Source organism: Trichechus manatus, unplaced genomic scaffold, assembly GCF_000243295.1.
Source record: "Trichechus manatus latirostris isolate Lorelei unplaced genomic scaffold, TriManLat1.0 scaffold00191, whole genome shotgun sequence".
NCBI lineage: Eukaryota > Metazoa > Chordata > Mammalia > Sirenia > Trichechidae > Trichechus > Trichechus manatus.
In genome coordinates this window covers 4,011,464-4,023,075 of record NW_004444127.1, presented here as the reverse complement: position 1 = coordinate 4,023,075, position 11,612 = coordinate 4,011,464, and the positions used below count along the sequence as shown (strand labels likewise).

The 11,612-nt window shown below is 42.0% G+C and overlaps 1 pseudogene; it reads right to left on the bottom strand.

Annotated features, from left to right (window-relative positions):
* Positions 1–258: 258 nt before the first annotated feature.
* The window catches only part of LOC101340667 (40S ribosomal protein S14 pseudogene), a 27,584-nt pseudogene continuing 16,230 nt past the window's right edge, over positions 259–11,612 (bottom strand).

Genomic DNA, 11,612 nt, shown 5'->3' with positions numbered 1-11,612 from the left:
ACAGTGGTGTGGGGCGCAGGAGCCTCACACATTACTGGTAGAAGTGGAAACCACTCAGTTTCTCTGGAAACAGTTTGCCAACATGTATTAAAAGTCAATAATAATAATAATGATAAAGGCATCTCCTTCACACTAGAAAATTCACTACATACAATTTATCCTAAGAAAATAATCGTAATTGTCTGGGTTTTTTTAGTTTTGTTTTGTTTTACGTGAAGGCAATTTATTAACAGAAAGCAATAATTTGAGGATTCCTGTTCACAGACAGCAACCACAGTGACCCCCCTTCCTGCGGGTGCTATTGAAAGGAATGAGAGTAACATCCTCAATCTGCCTGATCTTCATTCCTGAACGGGCAAGGGTTCTGAGGGCAGACTGGGCCCCAGGCCCAGAGGTCTTGATCCTATTTCCTCCTGTGGCACGGAGTTTGATGTGTAGGGCAATGACGCCCAGCTCCTTGAACCTTGGGACCACATCCTGGGCAGCCAACATGGCAGCATATGGCTCAGATTCACCTTGGTCAGACTCCACCTTCATCCCACCAGTCACACGGCACATGGTTTCCTGGCCAGAGAGATCAGTGACATGAATGAAAGTGTCACTGAAGGGTGCAAAAATGTGGCAGACACCAAATACATTCTCCCCTTCAGCCACCTGAGGCCCAAGGCCGATAACTTGCTCTTCCTTCTTTTCCCTCCCCTTGTGAGATGCCGTTTCTATGTGGTGTCTCCAGACTCCAACACTGGGAAGAGAGGATCTGTAATTGTCTGTTTTGATCGCTGTTGTTTCTCCAGTGCCTGGAAAAGAAGCTGACACACGGAAGTACTCAATTAAAAAAAAAAAAAAAAACTGTTAAATGAAAGACTAAATGAACAGCATGTGCACACAGAGAGAAATATCCAAAGATGTTCATTACGGTAGCAAATTAGAAACAACCTAAATGTCTACCAATAGGAGACTGGTTAAATAAACTATGGTACAGTCATAAAATAGAATACTTTAGAGATATTAAAAATGATGGCATAGATTTATATTTATTGGTTTGTTTGTTTTAATAATACTTCATTGTGTTTCTGGTGAAGGTTTACACAGCACATTAAGTTCCCATTCAACAATTTCTACACGAGCTGTTCAGTAATATTGGTTACATTCTTCACAATGTAGGAACATTCTCATTATTTCCATTCTGGTTGTTCTGTTTCCTTTAATCTAGTTTCCTGGCCCCCTTACATTCTCATCTTTGTTTTAAATTATTGACCATTTGGTCTCATATAGGTTTTTTTTTTTTTTTTTAGGAATATTCTCAATATCTTGTTGAGTGACAAGAACAGAATTAAAATAATCCCACTTTAGATAGAGAAAAGTATTTGAATATATGCACAGAGAAAAGTTAATAATGCTCCAAAATGATAATAGCAAATGAGATTTCAGATAATTTTAGCACTTTTTCTATTCATTTATTTCCATTTTCTAATTTTTTTACAGTGACCATGTGTTATTTGTATAATTAAAATAATAGGAGAAAAGAAATAAATACATGAAAATATTTCTCATCATTAAGAGTGAAGTGTGACCAGGAAGGGAATGAGTGCAATGATTAATGAACAAATGATTTCAGAGCACCGGCTGTGTGTGGCACCAAGCGCTTCAGCAACAACCAAGGAATAGAAGGCGGAGCCCTGGCCTCCAGGCATCGATGTTATGATGACAGCAAGTCACAGGGGAGGGTGCAAGACAGCTGCCGGCTGGTGCTGAGACTATGGTGGGCCTGTGGGCTACCAGCAGCCCTTTGCTTACTACCTACCCATGGGCCTGTGACCTGGGACGGATTAAGGCAAGGCAGGTGTCATGGATTGAATTATGTCCCCCCAAAAATATCTGTCAACTTCGTTAGGTCATGATTCCCAGTATTATATGATTGTCTACCATTTTATCATCTGATGTGATTTCCCTATGTGTTGTAAACTCTATCACTATGATGTAATGAGATGGATTAGTGGCAGTTACACTGATGAGGTCTACAGGATTGGATAGTGTCTTAAGCCAATCTCTTTCGAGATGTAAAAGAGAGAAGCCAGCAGAGACACATGGAAACTTCATACCACCAAGAAAGCAGTGTCGGGAGCAGAGTGCGTCCTTTGGACCTCAGGTTTCTGCGCAGAGAAGCTCCCAGACTAAGGGAAGATTGATGACACAGACTTTCCTCCAGAGCCGACGCAGAAACCATCCCCTGGAGCTGACGCCCTGAATTTGGACTTGCAGCCTCCTGGACTGTGAGAAACTATACTTCTCTTTGTTAAAGCCATTCACTTGTGGTATTTCTCTTATAGCAGCACTAGATGACTAAGACAGCAGGGTAGGGTGTGGACAGGGGAAATCAGAGAGACAGAAATGCAGCCAAACCAGGAAGAACTAAAACAAAGGCCAGAAATGATGGATGAGAGACAACTACATCAATGAGAGCTCAGTATGGCTGAAAATTAAAAACTTGACTTTGTGCTGGGCACCTGCTATGTACTAAGCACTGTGATCAAAACTAGCAAACTCTCTTTTTTCATGGACCTATCGTCAAGTGGTGGTGGTGGAGAGATAACTGATAAATCAATCAACAAATAAGTATAACTAGAAAAATATCAGATAATGATAAGTGCTATTTGTTTTTAACCCTCATCTAAATATCCCTATTGTCTTACTTCAAAAAGTAAATGTCATGGAGTAAAAATAACATGATGAACATCCATGTAACTATTACTGACATTTAAGAATTCTTAATATTTTGCCATCTTTCTTCATCTATTTTTCTGTTACTGTTGTTGTTGTTGAAGTGTTTTAAAGTACAAGCATCACGACATTCCACTCCTAAGTGCTGAAGCATATATCCCTAAAAAAAAAGACATTTTTCTTCTTAACCACAATGCTTATCACACCCAACAAAATTAACAATAATCCTTAATATAATCAAATGCTCTGTCCATACCCAAATATAAACAACTGTTCTCAAAATATTTTTTACTCCTGGTTTTTCAAACTAGGATCCAATAAGCATCTACACATTGTATTTGCTTTTGACTTTTAAGTCTTTTTTGTCTACATCTATATCTATGCCTACATCTACAGCTATATCTATAGATAAACATCTCCATTGTCAAAGTGACTGCTCCCAAATATCATGTTCTCAGAACAGCACACATTCTACCCAGACCCAAACGAAAGGAACCCCGGCTATTAGTGACTAGTAAACACGGTAGCCTGTTCCTCTCACATCCACTGTTAAGAGGGGACTATGGGTAAAATCTGTCATCTTGGAACATAAGAGGATACCCTATATGCAAATCAGCCCTATACAAAAATTACTACAGTCTCTCTCCCCTCACCTTTTGTCATGTATTGAATTGTGTCCCCCCAAAATATCTGTCAACTTGGCTGGGTCATGATTCCCAGTATTGTATAATTGTGTACCATTTTGTAATCTGATGTGATTTCCTTATGTGTTGTAAATTCAATCACTATGATCTAACAAGACGGATTAGCGGCAGTTATACTGATGCAGTGTACAAGATTGATAGTGTCTTAAGCCTATCTCTTTGGAGAGAAGGGAGCAGAAACACATGGGAACCTCATACCACCAAGAAAGCAGTACCGGGAGCAGAGCGCATCTTTTGGACCTGAGGTTCCTGTGCTAAGATGCTCCCAGACCAAAGGAAGACTGATGTGATGCATCACAAGGACCTTCCTCCAGAGCCAACAGAGAGAGAAAGCCTTCTCCTGGAGCTGACGCCCTGAATTTGGTCTTGTAGCCTACTGGACTGTGAGAGAATAAACTTTTCTTTGTTAAAACCATCCACTTGTACTTCTGTTATAACAGCACTAGATGACTAAGACACTTTTCCTGTACAATTTAAAGAAGCAAGCGGATGTAATGGGAAGAATAGAAGCAGACAAGTTCTCAAATCAGGCTCCATGACTGTGGAACTATGTGGCCTCAGGCACATTTCACCTCTCTGAGCCTCAGTTTCTTTACTGGAAAATGAGGATGATACCCACTTGTGGGCTTGTCAGGAAGGTGAAATGAATTAATGTATACAGAGTGCCCATCACAGTGCCTTAATTCCCTATAAATCTTGGAGCAGAAATTGCTACTGCTTACCAAATCCAGTTCCTCTTCTTCCTGGCGACATAGCTAGACTACATTTCCTAGCCTTCCTTGCAGTGAGGTGTGGCCATGTGATCAAGCTCTGGCAGTGGAATGTGAAAAAAACGCATGCTATGCAAGCCACTTCTAGGTTTACTCCATAAAACCTTCTATGCAGGACCCTACCTGCTCTTCCCCACATGCCCACTGCTTATGGGCCCCGGGCAACCCTTCAAGTCACCTGTTGAAATCAGCAAAATCTCCACATGCTTGGGAATGACGATGTAGAATACAGCCCCTGCTGCCAATCAGGAACACCTGGTTTGGAATTTACACCAGCAAGAAATAAACTTGTATAGTGTTAATCATGAGGTTTCAGGGTTTATCTGTTATCGCAGCTAGCGTTGCTTTAACTAACACAAAGTTCAATGTAGATGAATTCACTAGCTAGAAGGAAAATCTAAAAGGCTGGATGTAAAGCATGGTGGCTTACAGAAAACCATACATCTGTTAGGGGGACACTTACATTTTAATACTGTATTTCATCAGTTTTAAGAATTTTCCCCCACACTTTTACACCTCTGAAATAAGGTCACGTGTTGCAATCGATGACATCTTACATCGCTGTCGGCCAGAAGAGCACAGACTTGGTCACAGGTCTCCACGTCGTCATCCTTTCCCTTGAGCTATGTGCATTGTTAGTACTGCAGGTGTTGAGTTTAATCACCCCTGACAATGTCTTCAAAAAGATTACAGGCTGATTTGGCACTGAAATGAAAAGTTATTGTGTACTAAAACAGAAAAGCAAGAAAACATAGCACCTTGCTATATCATAAAAATCTGTGTCTAAATAAGACTTAAAAGAGCTCTCTCAATCTGCATAAAATGAAAACTCACAGTGATAGGAAAGCCTTGTGTCGTGGTTTTTCTAGTAAGCAGAAATGCATCTAAGGTGTGGCTTATAACTGATAGTACCTTAAATCCGATGAATGTACATATGTCAACGATCTTAGCCCAGGAAGCAATCCAATGTAAATAATAATGATAATAATAATAACAGTTCACACTTGCCAACAGCTACATATGTGCCAAGCTCTGTGTTTTACTTGCATTATCTCATTTAATCATCATAGCAACCCTGTGAGGTGGTTACTCTTAAATGCTGTGGTTGTTAGGTACCGGAGAGTGGATTTCAACTCATAGCGACCCCATGTTACAGAGTAGAACCACCCCATAGGGTTTTCTTGGCTGTAATCTCTACAGAAGCAGATCACCAGGTCTATCTTCTACAGAGCCGCTGAATGGGTTCAAACCACCAACCTTTTGGTGGTTAGCAGCCAAGGGCTTAACCGTTTGCCCCACTAGGGCTCCCTTCCTCTTCTGTATGATTATAAATTGTCCTAAGCACTCTGTAGAAAGGGAGCAGGATGCCATGAGGATGAATAACAGGAAGGAATATAATTAACACTGACTGGGAAGAAAGATCTCTCTGAGGAAGTGAGGAGACCTGAGAGTGACTAGTAGACAGCATTTATTGAGTGTTACCATGTGCCAGGAATGATTCTATTAACTCACTTAACCCAGAGTATCATTATCAGTCCCATTTTACAGATGAGGAAATCAAGGCAGAGACAGAGAAGTTAAGTCATGTGCTTCAGGTTACACATCTAATGAGTGATAAACCTGGGATTGGAACCTGGGTAGACAGGCTCCAGAGCCCCTGCATTTTAGCCCTTTATTGTCGACTTTAGTTATTAAAATGAGTGAGTCATCCCCATTTTGCCAGTGAAGGCGTCAGTAAGCAGGCGGGTTATAAGCACAGGCTTCGGAGCCAAATGGTCTCGGTTCCAAGCAAGGCTCTGCAACTGACCAAAGGTAGGTTGCCTTTCTATTTGTTGTAAGGATTAAATAAGTTGATGTGAGTAAAGAGCTTAGATCAGAAGCTGGGATGCAGTAAGCTCCCGATAAATGTTAGATGATGTTATTATCTCCATACAGTGCTCACAACAACGCTAAGGAAACGGAAGCTCAGAGAGGCTTAGCAATTTGTCTAAAGCCACACATTTCAAGAAAAGAAGCGGGACTCAAACCTAGGTCTGTTCACTCAGAAGTCCTTGCATTATGCATTACTCCGCGGAGCTTCCTATTAAAGATGAGTCAGTAGATTAGGTTTTCCTTCCTGAAGATTCCCAGAAGACCGCATTTTAACATCCCAAATCCCACCCAAAAGTAAGGCTCTCTCTTCCTGCCAATCCAGACTTCACCTGTTTTATTTTAAGGCCATTTCCTCTGAGAAGCCTGAGGAAAGATGGAGACTCACTAGCCCCTTTTCTTCCTTTTATACCTTTCATACACTGTACGTCACATTTCCCCCTCTATGTAGAAAAGGCAGGGACCACTTGAGAGTCCAGCACAAAGTAGGTGCTCAACAAAAATGATATTACATGACTGAACAAACAAGTGACAGACTGGCTTCATGATCTCGAAGGTCCCTCTCAGATTAGGCAACCCCATGCGGCCCCCACGGCTTCCCACCCACCTTGCTTTTCTTTGACTTCCATTTCTTAACCCCGGTATTTCTCAAACAAGGGAGTTGCGAGGGCATTCTGAGGACATTGTGGAGTTGAAGTGGCCCTGGCATGTGGTGATACCCTGCGTTTCTTCATTCCTCATTCTCTTTGGCCAATTTTTGACCAAGCACGTAGAAAAGAAGATATCAGAGGGAGTGGATGGGAATGAGACCAGATAGGTGGGTGGACCTGTGACTAGAATCCCCACAGACATCCTGGCAGTCACAGTCCAGGTGTCATAGGCAGAGGAAGGTTGGGAACCCTAACAGACATTCACTGTCAAGATAGGAGGAGTCCCTGGGTGGTGCAAATGGTAAACTGTGCCACTACTAACCAAAAAGTTGGCAATTCAAGCCCACCCAGAGGTGCCTCAGAAGAAATGCCTGGCTATCTATTTCCAAAATGTAACAGCCTTGAAAATCCATGGAGTGCAGTTCTACTCTGCAAAATACATGGGGTCACCCTGAGTCTGAATCCACTTGAAGGCAGCTGGTTTGCTTTTTTTTTTTAAATCAAGATAGGACACCTGGATCTAAGGGAGTACAAATCAGGCTCCTTTGGTTGCAAATAACGTAAACCAACCTCAAAAGAAAGGAAAAAAAGTGAGGTATGCATTGCTCACATAACTTGGAATTCCAGGGCTGGTGCTGGTTTCAGGAATGGTGGATCTAGAAATTCAAATAAAGCCTCAACTTCTCTGTCTTTCTGTCACTCCTTGCCCTGTTGCTTTTCTCTCTGTGTTTGATCACACTCTCTCCTCAGCAGACAGGCTTTCTCCAAATGATGGTGGCTGACAACTCTCAGTTTACTTCCTTCCAGCTGCAAAGGGCACTAGCCATCATGTCTGGGTTTAAGTTGAGGGGAAGAGAAGTTCAGGGAGGAAGCTAGGGCTGTTCTCTTTTGTCGAAAATTCCAATACATTCTCAGAAATCCCATAGTGGACTTTCTCTTAGGTCTTACTGGCTAAAACCGGGTCACATGGCTACTGCTAGCTGTTAGGGAGGCCAGGAAAGTAGGAAACAGGGTTGGTTGTCTTTTTGCCATAAACATATCATGACTCAATACCTGGGGCTGGCCTCTTGGTCACCATGAACAAAACTGGGGATTCTTTAGCCAGGAAGAAGGAGAAATAGATTGGATAGGCAACTAATGATGTCTATAACAAGAAGGAGACCTGGTGGCACAGTGGTTAAGTGATTGGCTGCTAACCAAAAATATCTGCAGGTCAAACCCACCAGCTGCTCTGTGGGATAAAAACGTGGGTGTCTGCTTCTGTAAAGACTACAGCCTTGGTAACCCTATGGGGCTGTTCTCCTTTGTCCTATAGGGTTTCTTTGAGTCCAAACTGACTTGCCGGCAACAGGTTTATCACAAGAAGGTATTGTGAAGAAACCTCACCAGATCATATACAGGCTGTAAAAATGGCACAGGGACATGTATGACTTCCTCTGAATTCACTAGGGGGAGAAAGGATCAAGATCAACAGCCCAAGGGTAATTCCTCACAGTTTTGGGGTTTATTAGGGAAGTAACAGGTTGCAATCCAGGTTCAGGAACACTCAGGATACAGTTCTTCCATCAGGACAGCCTCTTCTCAGCTGCTCCTGCAGGCACACCTCTCCCTGGCCCTTGGCCTCTGCCCGTGCTCAGGTAAGTGTTACAAAGCTCTTTTAGTTCTGCTAATAAGTGTCTGGAGGCACCCTACTCTTCCAGCAAGACTCCTGCCTAAAGGTGCTCAACTTTCTCATTCTGTGGGCCAAGCTATCTCCTGCCAGTCTCCTGGTTCTGCTGCCACCATTTCTCTACTGCTGCTTCTAACTGTCTTCAGTGTTATAGCTCTCTCTCTCTCTCTCTCTCTCTCTCTCTCTCTCTGTCCCCAATTCCAGTCTGGGAGCTTCTCAGTGCAAGAATTCCAGTTCTAAAAGACACACTCTACTCCTAGCTCCTCTTCCTTGGTGGTGGTAGATCCTCCACTCCTGCCTCTGAGGTGGCTCATTTTAAACCTAGGGGGATGGCAAAACTGACCAGTCCCTTTGTTAGAGTTCCATAGGCCTTATTTTCATGGTCCCACGCCCACATCGTGTCTGTCAGTTTGTCGTACTATGGGGGCTTGCATGTTTCTGTGATGCTGGAAGCTATGCCACTGGTATTCAAATGCCAGCAGGGTCACCCATGGCAGACAAGTTTCTTTCACCTGAGCTTCCAGACTAAGACAGACTAGGAAGAAGGACCTAGTAGTCTACTTCTGAAAAGAATTAGCCAGGGAAAACCTTATGAACAGCAGTAGAACATTGTCTGATATAGTGCTGGAAGATGAGCCCCTAAGGTTGGAAGGTGCACAAAAGACAAGTGGGGAAGAGTTGCCTCCTCAAAGTAGGGTTGACGTAAATGGAGTGAAGCTTCTGAGACCTTCATTTGCTGATGTGGTACAACTCAAAACGGGAAGAAACAGCTATAAACATTCATTAACAATCAGAATGTGGAATGTACAAAGCATGAATCTAGGAAAATTGGAAATTGTCAAAAATGAAATGGAAAACATAAGCATCGATATACCAGGTATTAGTGAGCTGAAATGGACTGGTATTGGTCATTTTGAATCAGATGAACATATGGTCTTTGTCTTAGTCATCTAGCGCTGCTAGAACAGAAATACCACAAGTAGATGTCTTTAACAAAGAGAAAATTATTTTCTCACAGTCTAGTAGGCTAGAAGTCCAAATCTAGGGTGTCACCTCCAGGGGAAGGCTTTCTTTCTCTGTCAGCCTTCTCATCAATCTTCCCCCAGACTAGGAGCTTCTCCGCACAGGGACCCTGGGTCCAAAGGATGTGTACTACTCCCAGCACTGCTTTCTTGGTGGTATGAGGTCCCCAATTCTCTGCTTGCTTCCCTTTCCTTTTATCTCTTGTAAGATAAAAGGTGGCGCAGACCACACCCCAGGGACACTCCCTTTACATTGGATCAGGGATGTAACCTTAGTAAAAGTGTGACAATCCCATCCTAATCCTCTTTAACATAAGATTACAATCACGAAATGGAGGACAACCACACTGGGAATCATGGCCCAGCCAAACTGATACACACATTTTTGGGGGGGACAAAATTCAATCCATGACAATCTTCTATACTGGGAATGACAACTTGAAGAGGAATGGCATTGTATTCATCATCAGAAAGACTATTTCAAGATCTATCCTGAAGTATAACGATGTTAGTGGTAGGAAAATATCCACATGCCTACAAGGAAGACCAGTTAATACGACTATTACTCAAATTTACGCACGAACCACTAAGGCCAAAGACAAAGAAACTGAAGATTTTTACCAACTTCTGCAGTCTGAAATTGATCAAACATGCAATCAGGATGCATTGATAATTACTGGTGATTGGCAAGCAAAGGTTGGAAACAAAGAAGAAGGATCAGTAGTTGGAAAATATGGCCTTGGTGATAGAAACGATGCCGGAGATCACGATAGAATTTTGCAACAGCAATGACTTCTTCACTGCAAATACCTTTTTTCAGCAACATAAATGGCAACTATACATGTGGGCCTTGCCAATGGAATACACAGGAATCAAATCAACTACATCTGTGGAAAGAGATGATGGAAAAGCTCAATATCATCAGTCAGAACAAGGTCGGGGCCAACTGTGGAACAGACCATCAACAGCTCATATGCAAATTCAAGTTGAAGCTGAAGAAAATTAGAACAAGTCCACGAGAGCCAAAGTATGATCTTGAGTATATCCCACCTGAATTTAGAGACCATCTCAAGAATAGATTTGACACATTGAACACTAATGACTGAAGACCACACAAGTTGTGGAATGACGTCAAGGACATCATACATAAAGAAAGCAATGCAACATTAAACAGACAGGAAAGAAAGAAAAGACCAAAATGGATGTCAGAAGAGACTCTGGAACGTGCTCATGAACATCGAGTAGCTAAAGTAAATGGAAGAAATGATGAAGTAAAAGAGCTGAACAGAAAATTTCAAAGGGCCACTGGAGAAGACAAAGTAAAGTATTATAATCACTTGTGCAAAAACCTGGAGATAGAAAACCAAATGGGAAAAACATGTTCAGCATTTCTCAAGCTGAAAACACTTTTAAAAAAAATTCAAGCCTTGAGTTGAAAATTGAAGGATTCTACGGGGAAAATATTAAATGATGCAGGAAACTTCAAAAGAAGATGGAAGGAACACACAGAGTCACTCTACCAAAAAGAATTGGTTGATGTTCAGTCATTTCAGGAGGTAGCATATGATCAGGAACCAACGGTACTGAAGGAAGAGGTCCAAGCTGCACTGAAGGCATTGGCGAAAAACAATGCTCCAGTAATTGACGGAATACCAATAGAGATGTTTCAACAAACGGATGAAGTGCTAGAAGTGCTCACTCTTCTATGCCAAAAAATGTGGAAGACAGCTACCTGGCCAACCAACTGGAAGAGATTCATATTTATGCCTATTCCAAAGAAAGGTGATTCAACCAAACGCAGAAATTATCAAACAATACCATTAACATCACACACAAGTAGAATTTTGCTGAAGATCATTCAAAAGTGGCTGCAGCAAGTACATCGACAGGGAACTGTCAGAAATTCAAGCCAGATTCAGAAGAGGACATGGAATACAGGGTATCATTGCTGATGTCAGATGAATCATGGCTGAAAGTAGAGAATACCAGAAAGATGTTTACCTGTGTTTTATTGATTATGCAAAGGCATTCAACTGTGTGGATCATAACGAATTATGGATAACATTGCAATGAATGGGAATCCCAGGACACTTAATTGTGCTCATGAGGAACCTGTCTATAAATCAAAAGGCGGCCACTCAAACAGAACAAGGGGATACTGCATGGTTTAAAGTCAAGAAAGGTAAGCGTCAGGGTTGTATCCTTTC